Raw genomic sequence first — 12,753 nt, 5'->3', positions numbered from 1 at the left:
TTTTGTCTAGAATAAAAAATCTAAATGGAATAAAACATGGCTAATAAAAATTGGACGATACAACAAAATTTGTATCTGTTTAAAATCAAACATGGCCCCCATCATTCGCTAAGGTCTATTCTTCCATTTTCTGCGACACTTACACAGCTGTCACATTCATAGTTTAATGTCTCAGCAGGTATGTATAGCATTTAAGAAAAAAGAAAACAAAATCTTGGCCAGTGTGGTAGCTCCACCTGTCAGACATCAGCGCTGCCTTCCAGTCACCGTGGAAAACTACTCAGCCTTGCCAACAGAAGTCAGTGATACAGCATGAAGTGGAACTGTTTAATCACCCACCTAACGCCAGCTCGTCTTTAATGACTAAACCCTGCTGCTTCTGACCCAAATTTATTACCACGGCAAACATGGGATTTTCTTCCTCATCACCCCTGATTTACTCGCAGGTAACGGAAAAAGGTGCATTCGGCAGTGTGTGAGTTCTGATGAAACTCGGCGACGGTGCGACTCAAGGACGCCGCAAGTTGCAAATCTGCAGTGCAACATTTACTTGCAGTGAAGTAAACCTTTATATAAACTACGTGTGGCTGGCCGAGCACACTGCAGCTCTATATTTAACCAGGTTGGGCTAAACAAGTAACCCTGACTAATGGTTTCTTAGCTCATGTGGGATACCAAGGAATCCACAATTGTCCAAGTCAGATTCGAATCAGACCCCAAAGTACGTCCTCCACTTATTGGACGTAAGAAAAGATGTATATTCAAACACAAGGCAAGTCATATTAATTCACGACAGTCGATTTATAGTAAGGATGAACAGAGATATGGTAACATAAGGCTGCGGATCTCTGGAATAGTGTGCAAGCAGTGGCAAGTGAAGCTGAAGTGCTAAGAAAGCAGAAACAAACACAAAAACGTGAAAGCCGACGCTTATGCCGTGCCAAAAAGCTGGATTAACTCTTGTTGAGAGGTGGACTTATTCACAGCTCAGCAGTAGCCCAGCTGCTCAAACACGCACACACAAACAGTGATGCACACACTCATGCACCCTTTAACACCCTCGCCATGAATCACCTGGCCTGGAAAAACCAAACAGTGGAAAATTTCCTGAGGCCCCAACGAAACTCTGAATTGCACTGGACTGACGGATCCATCAATAGCTGCTTCCTCATACGCAGTCATTCATCATGAGCCGCTCGCGCATCCACGGAGAGGAGGGGCGCTTTATCATGTTGCCGTGCTGTAAAAGTGGGAATGCACGTGTAATTAAAAGGTGCCGTGTTGAAATGAAAAGTTCGTACAGGACGAATGATTATGACGGCTGGAGATTTACGCATATATAGCTCAGACTATATAATTAAATGGAAAAAAAAACACTTGCCGCTGGTACAAAGTCAAGCAAGCCCACCCACATGTCTCTATAATACTCCTTTCCCCAGATATGGCAGGATAACTCAGCAGTTCACATACAGGTATATAATAAATATGCAATTGTAATGTGCATCCATGTTGTTAAATAGCATCAACTTGCACGCTTTTATATGTTTGGTGAAAATTACAATGCTGAAACGCTCTTGTGGTTTTTCATCCAACTGTCATCTATCTATTTACAGCAAGAACACGTACATTTACGCATGTGGCAGACGCGTTCATCCAAAGAGACTGACATTGCATTGCAGTATAGATTTGTTTCTGAATATGTGCAATCCCCTGCGATCTAACCCATGACCTTGGCGTTGCTAGCGCCATGCTGTAACCACCGAGCCACAGGAAAGCTAAGCTTAACATAAAAATACTCAAGTTGTTTCTGAATAACCCTTTCTGTTCTCTGCTCTTCATCTAAAGTGACCCTTACGAACGTGAGCCACGATTTCACTTTATAAACATTTCACTGTGGTATTTGCAAACCAAATGTACCTTTATCTCACTACAGGAACCACAGTTGAACCATGATATTTGTTATAAATTCATATTAATACAAATCAATATGCCATAAAAACAGACGTGTGCGTCTGGCCCGAAGTTAACATCCGGTCTGTTTCGTTATCTGGCTAGTGGCTAATCATTTTTTATTTATATTAATTTATAATATATTTTAAATGAATTAAATGAAAACTACGATTTTTGGCGGATGTCTCCCAGTTTGGGCCACATAACGTTTGTTTACATTGTTGCCACTGAAACGTCTATAACAAAACAATGTTTTTTTTAACATTTTTATTGCACTTCATATCGCGCAAACTGAAAGTGCGCAATAGAAACACATAAATTTCTTAAGCACTCCCATGTATAACAAAAAAGTTGTATGCTCGAGTAATCCCCACGTCTTTTTATAGGCAAAGCATACAAGCTTAATTTTAAATATTTCATTTATAAGGCCGACGATATCGTGCGTCCCTAACAAGCACCTTTTGCATTGGTGTAGAATATATGCCTCTCGTAAACTTTCAGCGTTCAAACAGGTGTTTCTGTTTAACAGACAGATGTTCTTGTTAGTAGATGGTTTGTATGGCTTTGACTCGACTCAGATTATCATTCCTACAGTTTAATTACGACATGTCACATTTCCACGGAAGCCTCAGTTCGGTGTTTGGCACTTCAGCTTTTCTTATGGACCCTGAATGCAGAAATATACGTTGGAGATTCAAATCAGGTGCACTGAGATTTGTACAATTGACGTTATTTTCCTAACATACCGTATGAAAGCATTATTTCATATTTTGCTTCGTTATTCACAGTACTAAGTGCCAATATCTGACAAGAAAGAGAAGCGCTGAATTAGATTAAAAAATCTTGCATAATGTGCTGTTGCAATAATCAGACATACAGTCAGGGGACACAATAACTACAAGCAGATGTGAGAAATACAACATAACTTCATTTTGATCTGGCAAATTAGTGTGATGTTTTAAAAGTGTGCTCTTGCAAAAAGATGCCATCACGAATTGTGATGTAAAATCAGGATTATATAGGATGAGAGGGAAAGAGACAAGAAATACAGACAGAGAAAGAGAGAGAGAGAGAGAGAGAGAGAGAGAGAGAGAGAGAATGAGTATCAGTGGGATATGTCTCTGCCCTTTGACACTTCCTTCTGTCTTTGTTTCTCAGTACTGTTATTCCTGGAGGTTCAGGCATTAGACAGTGAGATAAAGAGAACATGCTGAAGAAAGACCATCCAAACCTGTCAGAGGCGATTCTGTGAACTATAGCCAACAAATGCCACGAAGAATTATGGTTTGCACATTGTTTCTGCAATCCCAGTATCCCCGCTGACAAAAATATGATTTGCAGCGATACCCCAGAGCGGCCCGAAGTTGAACTTTGCATTTCCCTTCATTTGATTTACAGATGACATTAAAGTCATTGGAAAGAAAGGGACATATACAGGTTTTGAACAACATGAGGGTGAATTTAAGGCTGTTATAAGAATTGATCATTATTATAACAACATAATATAATGGAGATGTGGTAGCTCAATGTTATTGTTTGAGAGTGTGATTGGATGGAGGCTGATGTCGACAGGAGTGTTCCCGATCTCAGGCAGTAGCTGTTGACTGCTGTGCTCCTCGTATGCCTGTGCACGTGAGGCCAGCCGGTGGGGGTGGGACACGCAGATGTGCAGCGGGGGAGATTACATGCAGGTTGTATGCGCGGAAGTGATCCCAGCCCACTGTCACAACTGGACATCTGTCCATCACTGGACCTATAACCTCTCTCTACGGATTTGACATGACAATCTTGTTTAAATCCCCAAACTCGTGACACATACTGAGGTGACGAGAGCATCAGCTGTTATGTCTTACTAAACATCAAAGAACAAGCAAGCTGTGGATGGGGTGGCCACCAAACAATATATTAAAGGGAGGCTTCACCCAAAAATTATAATTCTGTCATCATTTACTCACATTTGAGTTGTTCCAAATCTGTAAAAATGTGTTTGTTCTGATGAACACAGATAAAGATATTTGGAAGAATGCTTATAACCAAACAGATCTTGCCCCCCTAAAGCTTATTCAGGCCCCGTTGTCTCCCATAGTAGGAAAATTTACATTATAATTTTTTTGTTCTGTTGAAAGCAGAAAAACAGTGCGGGGGCACTTTTGACTACCAATGTATTTTTCCTACTATGGGAGTCAATATGGCCAAAATCTGTTTGGTTAGAAGCATTCTTCCCAATATCTTTCTCTGTGTTCATCCATACAAAGAGATTTTTACAGATTTGGCGAGCAAATGATGACAGAATTAAAATTTTTTGGTGAAGTAGCCTGATTTTTATAATTTATTAAAAGGATTGTGGGTAATGCAGACTATGCAAAACAAGCATCTATCCTCTTAGACAGTACTTGAATTGAGAACGCAATGTCCAGACCCTGTTCTCTTCATATAAAACTAATTCAAGCCCATGTTCCAGACACATTCTAATGAATTAAAGCCGTTTTCAATGAGGACACAGACAATGGATGAGTATTAGTGTTATTTAACATTTTTAAGGGTACGAGGACCGAACGTTTCCGAAGACGTGCGTTCCTGTTTCAGTGTCCCTATAATTACATCTGACAAAAGTAATGAGGCTATCAAAGGCCATTAAGAAGCCATGGAAAAGCACTTCTGTGAATAACAGCGTACTTAAGTTTGACATTTACAGAACACACAGGCTGATCGTTTCAAAGGGTCAAGTCAAACCCGCTGTCAAGTAAAAAAAAAAGCTGGCCTCAAGCCCCACCAAAAGCTACACGTATTGTTAGCAATAAGCCAGAAATGCACCAAGTAAATATTTGTGCTTCGCACCATTAGTTGAAGCATAACTAAGTATATATTAATCTAGCACAAGCACCCATTCACTTCGATTGTATGGATACAAAAACAATGCAAGTGGGTGCCAGTTAACAACATTCTTCAAAATATCTTCTTTTGTGTTCTGCAGAAGAGAGAAATTCAGGTTTGAAAATATAGCTGAAAGCAGCAATTACAGGGTCGAGCCCTACAAGGGCACAAAAGGAAATACATGCGGACATTTTTGATGATTCGTGTCTGCACAGCAGATATGTAAAAGAGCACAATATAATTGCGTATAACTTTTGACGCTCGCCTTGATTTCGGTGGGGTTGTATATGAGAACCTTTTGTTGAATCTAAAAGCTTATTTAGGGGGTGTCTCTGGAAGCTATATACAAATTTCAGTGCAAACCAGAAAGCTTTTTAATAATAAAATGTATGTTTTTTATATATATTTCTATATAAATGCCAATAACTTTACAAGTTTTTAGCGGTTAGCAATGTGTTTCTAAAATACTGCCAATTTCCAAAAAGGCGACCCCCACAACGTCGGACTGAGGAAATATTTTGGACATGTCAGATTATCACATTTTGAAAAACAATTTTAAAAACATTACAATGTTCGGCCACTTACCATGGGAAATTGACATTTGGTCTTTGACATATAGTTAACCACTAAATGTTTCCTATGCTGGTTCATACGCAATAGTTTTTTGAGCTAAATCACACTACAGGCCAAAACATGTTTGGTATCGTTGGACTCGGCAAGGATTCTGAAATCTAAGGAGATGACTCCCATGAACATCCCTCAACTGCAGACAAAGTCATAGGCCTGTAAATATATTTACGAAACTTTACTGGCTCTCTCAGTGCATGTTGTTGATGGCCCATACCAAATTTCGTAACAATATGCTAATGCATTCGTAAAATACAGCATTATGCTACATTATTCAATATGGCATACACACAAAATGGCCGACATGGGAAAAACTTAAAATCATTCAACTTGGCATGACACCACCGCATCTAATGAGACCAACTTTGAGAATTTTGGACAAACTGTTGAGAATTTTTAAGAAAACATAGCCATTTTTCGTAACTTCAGACCACAAGTTGGCGCTGCGCCAAAACGCAGCAGGTTATCCCAGGTCGGGCTTGTGATGACAGCATCAAATCAAATCAAATCTGCTGTGCTGTACGAGAACGGATTGATCAACCAAAAATATTTTTTCTCTAGATGCTACATACATAATTTCATACAAACAGTCAAAAGCTCTAGGACGAGTTAGAAAAACAATGTTTGTTGAATGATTGGCGTGCCAATTTCCATAACGGCAAATGCCAACATATCGGCATATTGATGATTATTCGTATCATCATGAGCTCAGGATTCAGATAAAAATATTATTTGTTTTCTATGGTGTACTGTTCAGAAGTTATGATCAAAATGTATGTTAAACTTTGGACTGTTGGTGGCGCTAGAGGGATTGAGTTAACGACTCTAAATTTGCATATAAACATGTCAGCTGAAGATGATGAGGAAATTAAGTCACTTCCTTTGCCAAGTGCATTCCAAACATCCAGATAATGGCACCTAAATAACCTATTCTCTCCAAAGTCAAAACTCCAAGGGTACTACCCTTCAAAGGAGTAGGGCATAGGAATGATGTATATACAGTCAGGTCCAGAAAGATTGGGACATCGACACAATTCTAATATTTTTGGCTCTATAGACCACCACAATAGATTTGAAATGAAACGAACAAGATGTGCTTTAACTGCAGACTTTTAGCTTTAATTTGAGGGTATTTACATCCAAATAAGGTGAACGGTGTAGGAATTACAACAGTTTGTATATGTGCCTCCCACTTTTTAAGGGACCCCTCCTACATAAGCCAAATATCATTGCAATATGATGCAAAACATTTTGCAATAACAGAAAGAAACAAGTTCCTCGAACCTATGATGGTGGTATTTGTAACCTAGTAACGAACAGATCAGACCCAGACAGACATCATCAGCTGAACAGCCCTTAGTCACATGTATTTAATGTTTTCTAGTCAGAATTTATTTTGCAAATGTGTTACAATGTCACATTATTCACATTAATTCGAATTAAGGGATTCCTATTTTATAATTTCTGTTTCTACCTATTGTTTCTGGTGCGAAAATGTGCATAAAAGCAGGGTAACAGAAACAATTCTCTTAATCTGAAGGGTACAACTCAGCTACCCAGCATACCCCCAAACATTTGACTCCATTCAACAATGTTAAGTTGGTGAACATTAAAAACACCTTAATGAGCTGTTAGTGCCAATTTTTGTGCAACCATAAGGAAAAGAATGGGAAAAAATAACTACAATTCTGAGCAATTTCTTTCATTTGTTCAATAACAATGCAGATCATACACACACATAAATGAAGGGGTGAGCCTATACAACATCCTCAATGTGACCAACATTCACACAAATGCACACATACACCATCACACGCATTTTCCCAAATGCTTATCTCTCATACAGACAAAACCCAAATGACTCTTTATCAATCTCACACAAAAAATCCAGCACAGAATGATCGAAGCTCAGTATGTGAAAGGCATGTTCGCATTGTTATTTTACTATTGCGAGAGATAGAGATCCTAACAGAATTTAAAGTTATAAACTAAGTTCAGCGCGTGAGGTACCCACAATGGCATCGACACTGAACCCATCCCCCAATAAAAATGTTTAAAAATGAAAAGGTCATAAAGGACTCAAGAGTTACATTTCATTCAGAATAAAGAGAGCAATGTAAAAACATATCTTAAACATTAATGCGACAACCACCATTTTTATAGTTATGCTATAGCTCATATGTATACTGATATGAGCAAGAATTTGGATTCCGTTTATAGAATCGCTTAAGCTCGGTGCCATTAATATGTGTAGAATCAGACTCCGGTGGACACGCAGACATACGCTGGTCAAAGGCAGCTCCTAGAACCTTGGCCATGCCCTTGTCGGTGTAAGTCACTGCTGGCTTCAAAACAAAAAGAACTTTACACGTGCTTCCACTTCCCCCACTCCACTGGAGACCGCTGTCCTATCCACAACACCTCCACCCAATCATAGCTTTACATATTCAACTGCTGTAATGGCATGTTTTTCCATTTGCCAGCCTCATTTCAAAGGAACTGGTAAAAATAGAGAATCGATGGAGGTCTGGAAGCTATTATCTAAACACGAGAGTCAGATTTTGCGAAAGACAAGCTTCACTTTTGGCTTTCTCTGAACACCATTAACCCCATGTCTCAAATGGATGGGGTTAAGGTCAAAGATAACCATCTGGAGCATTAGATTCCACATCTAAACCATCATGGATAAAAATTCACTCAATCAAACCCAAATTGTCTATACAAGGTGGTCTCGGCCTGCTTAACAAACTGGAATGACTGCTTGTGGTCTTAAACCAACCCGACCCAACCAGGGTGTATTGATGGATAATGTACCTTGTGTAAAAAGCAGCAGTGTGGGATTTCACAAACGGCTCTAAATCATGCATCAAACTAAAGCAGACACTATGTAAACATTTCAGAATAACTGTCCAAAACACAAGATTTAAAAAATATGGGCTTGAAGCTCACTGTGGAAAAGTGCAGTGTCCAAAATGAGAAAATAATGTACCAACAGCTACTAGGAAAGCTAAAATAATAGAGATATTGCACAAGAAAGCTCAGAGTAATATCTGACTGCTCTGTCAGGTTCACTACCGTCAAAAATGATTGACAATTTGCATACAATTTAGATTGGTGGTCTGTTCTGGGCAAAACTCCCTCCCCTACCATGCAGCCAGCATGAATAAGAGCAGGGAGCGCAGGGTTCGCTGGGTTTCGTTATAGCTAGAATTCACCGTAAAAAATGATTCAACAGTTTAGTTGTTTCTACTTAATTTTCTTTAGTTGACTCAACTTCTGAATTTGTTCATTCGACTTAACATCTTATGTTTTTACTGTCTCAACGAGTTTTGAGTAGACTGGGGAAGAGTAGGCCTATTTGTCCCCTCAACTTAAAAACACAGGTTGAGTAAATTCAGCATGATGGAAACTTCTCGACACAAGATTAAAACTTAGACTGACATCACTTTTGGTAAGTAAATGTTTGTTTATATTCAAGCAATAACTTGACATAACAATGACATATCATCTTGTAGTCTATCATTTCCAGCATAATGATATAGTCAGCGCGTATTATCTCCTTATGAGTTGCACGTTGGCAGGTTTGTCAGAATGACTTAATAAGCAATGAATGAAAATTATGTATCTTAATATGTAAATGTATGTGGAAATATCTGCAACGCATTCACTTTTTTTACGATACGAAAATTTTGTGAAAAAAGCGGGAAATCCCCCAAAACATAACGTAGTCCCAGTCAAAGCTCCGCTTTTTAGCATCGATTTTCCAAACTATTTACAGCCATTATGCAAACAATTATGCATTTGTCATGTTGCTCCTTTTCGGTAGCAATTGTCTTGCACCAAATTTTGTATGTGCGCTATTGGTATCGAAATGTGGTGTCTTTTTTTGATGGTATCCATGTAATTTGGACTCGATACCCAGCCCTAGCGATGACCCTCCTCGGGTTAAACAGAATAGAACAAGCAGATGTCATTAGACATTTAAGTGTAACATAATTAAAATGTAGTCGAGTCACGATTGTAAATGTGAAGTGCAGCTGGGGATGGAGGAGGGTAATTTGCTTCAGAGCAACGTGATAAGCTGCTATTAGCTGAATGAATTTAAAACGGAAGGTGTGATTGCATCATATTTCTATAGGTAGAGGAGTTTCAGCTGATGCAAGCTTGACTTACATGACCCGGCAGAACGAACGCTATACGCTTGTTTAACAGTACTTCCTCAGGTCTGTTCAGAAGTTCACGCACAGCTCTGATCTATACTCGAGTGTGATATCAGTGTAATAAACAAACAGGAAACACAAATCAATGGCACATGCAGTGTGGTACACCTGCCCTCATGAGTGGTCATCTTACAGACAGGATAGATATTATAGATTTAGCTACAGTACATCTGTCTGTAATAAGGATAAAGACATAATCTCAGAAGGTTCTCTGGTCTTGTATTTAAAGGGTCACCCGAACCTGAAAATTCCATGAAGTGTTAAGCTGAGGATGCGACATACGTCACTAAAAGTGCACAATTGAATTTCTGCACTACTAGTGTCACTAAATGGAACTGCAGCCTGACGCATGAAGACAAACCACACTATTTAACTGATAACACATCACCAAAACAGATTTTGTTCACGCTGAGAAAAGCTTTCACACCTGCTGTTATGATCATCTGTCTGTGAATGTGATCATCTATAGCATTCATCACAAATGCAAAGACTATGCTATAGCTACATTGGCATGGATAAGGAATATATTAGCGGTTAAAACAACCTGTTAAAGACAGATGGTTACCGCATCTAGTGGGCCAAATGTTCTTCATCTTTGAGCATCACGACAGCTCAAGACGACAATATCACCTCACCCAATGTAAAGTGAGCCATCATTTTGAACTGACCAATGGGAGATGAGGGGAGACCCCATCTAAACACAATCTAATTTTATGACTCTGTGGCACAGAACCAGTAATGTGCGTCATGAACTATTTCTATTTTTTGCTAAATTAAAAAAGAGCCTCACACTATGAGTTTCAAAAACTTTTTTAAAGAAAATGAATAGTTCAAACTGTGACCCAAGAAGAAACATGATAGTTATGCACATCCCTAAAAAGGTTTGAATCAGATGAAGGTCTGAACTTGTTCATGATAAGAATCTCTAGGGTCAGGCAGTTAGCCCCATTCATCTCGAGCCTTTGTGCTCTTGGGTAAAAGGAGAAAGCCCATGTCCGTTTGGTCGCTCCACACTGATGCGTGAGAGTGGTGCACACCGTCATTGTGCAGGGATTTGCCTTCAATCTGTTAACAGCACGATAGCGTGATGAGGCAAAATAAACAGTAGCATTATCTGATGCCGCCCGACCGTGCAGAATGGCGTGACAACGTATTTGACGGCGATGCAAGGAGAAAATGTTTGACAAAGCCAATGCACTGGTATTGCACAAATCGTACATATTGGTTAACAAAAATACCAATATAATAACGTTTTTAAAGCCTAACCTGTGAACAAAATCTACACAGATCCTTCAACTTGAAATTAATTGGCATTTGATAATTGTATTATTTTGCAATAGCCTGGGTGGGTGTAGCCAGAATCCTATTGGTTCTTTGCAGATACACAAATGTGCAATGAGAGTTTGCATATCGCTGAAGGAGATAAATGGAATGTGTCCAAAAAACTAAAACTGACCTCGAATATCATGATTTCAACAACTGATGGATATTGTAACACTGTAAACATGTATAAGAAGTTGCGCTGAATCTTAAATGTAAGTACAGTCATTTCACACAATTGAAAGTATTTGAAGTCTTTCTTATTGCTGTCAAGCTGTGCCGTGAGATGTGTGTCAGTTAATTCCACCCCATGAGTTATTGTTCTGCATGACTGTCTAATGCTTTTACTACACAGGTAGGTGTCAACACTACAGTTCGTCAGAATTCCCCTTCTGAAAAAATTATGGGGTGTTTTCTTTACTGTACAGACAGGTTTACACTATACTTATGTGCCTACGGGAAAAGTGCCTGATGGCATTTGAGAATAGACATGCTGCTTTAGACCTAATATTTATTAGAGGAATGAGTTTTTAAATATGGAATAACTTATTTACTGAGCTTTACATCAGAAAGTATCGAACGATGCCTGTAAAACTGCTAATTTTAATTTGTCACATGTATAACCACACATAGTATGACATGAAGTGAAATGCCCAACAAAAATGAATAGTAAATGTAATAAATAGAAGAACTTACAATACAACACAAATATAGACAGTATACACTAAGAAAGAAATATAGAAAAACATGAGAAAATAAGAAATACATGAAGATATACAGTGTACACTTAAAAGAAAAGGGAAAGAAGCAGACAAGAGTAAGACACGAAGAGCAGGGTAGAAATAGAAGAATGTATAAAAAAGTAGAACAAAATAAGTAAAGTGGAAATATAAACAATACATTGCAGCTGTAGATGTACAAACTGAATGTGATAAACGTACAAAGTCAGGAGGTTAAACATGTGAGTGTAATTCTTAGTGCAGCTGATGTGGTGGGTGTTATGTCATAATCTCATGTCATGTCGTGGCATAAATTATGGAAATATTAACAACTACTACCAGTTTTGATAAATGCAAACTAGTTTCCATTTAAATGATATTCCCACCAGATAAAAAGTCAAATAAAGGACTTCTTTGTATCTCCGAGAAGCACTGGCCAGCAAAGGCAAAATACAGTAACTCAACATAAGGTTTGGTTTACCTACTACAGTATTGCCAGATGTTGAGAAAACAAAGTGAGACTACATTGAAGTCAGTAGCCTCAGTGACGGTGTTGGTGACTGTATTATAGCTTTGTAAAACAGAACAGATCAAGCTATATTTGATCACAGCCACTTTTTTTTACTTTTGATGCTGCACATCGGAAATGCAACTTTGTGTTTGGTGAACTCTGACCTGTGAATTTGTGTGACCTGTGAAGACTGCTATACCATGACCTTTTAAAAACAAATGTAACACGGATAATAGTGATGTCACACAACCCTATAAAAGCAGGGGTCTGCAAGAAAACTAGCATGCTTGAAGTCTAGTGCTACTGTGGCATTACACTTGCGTCTTTTAATACTGTGTGTCTTTTTGTTCATTCCAACCCTCCAGTATTTGTGTGACATGAAGGAAGACCTTTTAAAGTTGGTGTGTGTAGCTGACAAAATGGTTTCATCATATTTATCATATCTCTCTGTTAATACCTTCACAATAGATTTGTAAGGATGTGAACAAAGCAAGAAAAACAACATAACTTAACAAAGCAAACAGCATGTGTA

General features: G+C 38.6%; 1 protein-coding gene across 4 annotated transcripts in view; it reads right to left on the bottom strand.

The window, feature by feature from the left end:
* poc1a (POC1 centriolar protein A) overlaps positions 1 to 12,753 on the bottom strand; it is a 36,953-nt gene that overhangs the window by 11,634 nt on the left and 12,566 nt on the right. The gene's annotated exons all lie outside the window — the stretch shown is intronic.

This window comes from Barbatula barbatula, assembly GCF_947034865.1.
Source record: "Barbatula barbatula genome assembly, chromosome: 20".
Classification (NCBI taxonomy): Eukaryota; Metazoa; Chordata; class Actinopteri; order Cypriniformes; family Nemacheilidae; genus Barbatula; species Barbatula barbatula.
This window is presented reverse-complemented; position numbering and strand designations above follow the sequence as displayed.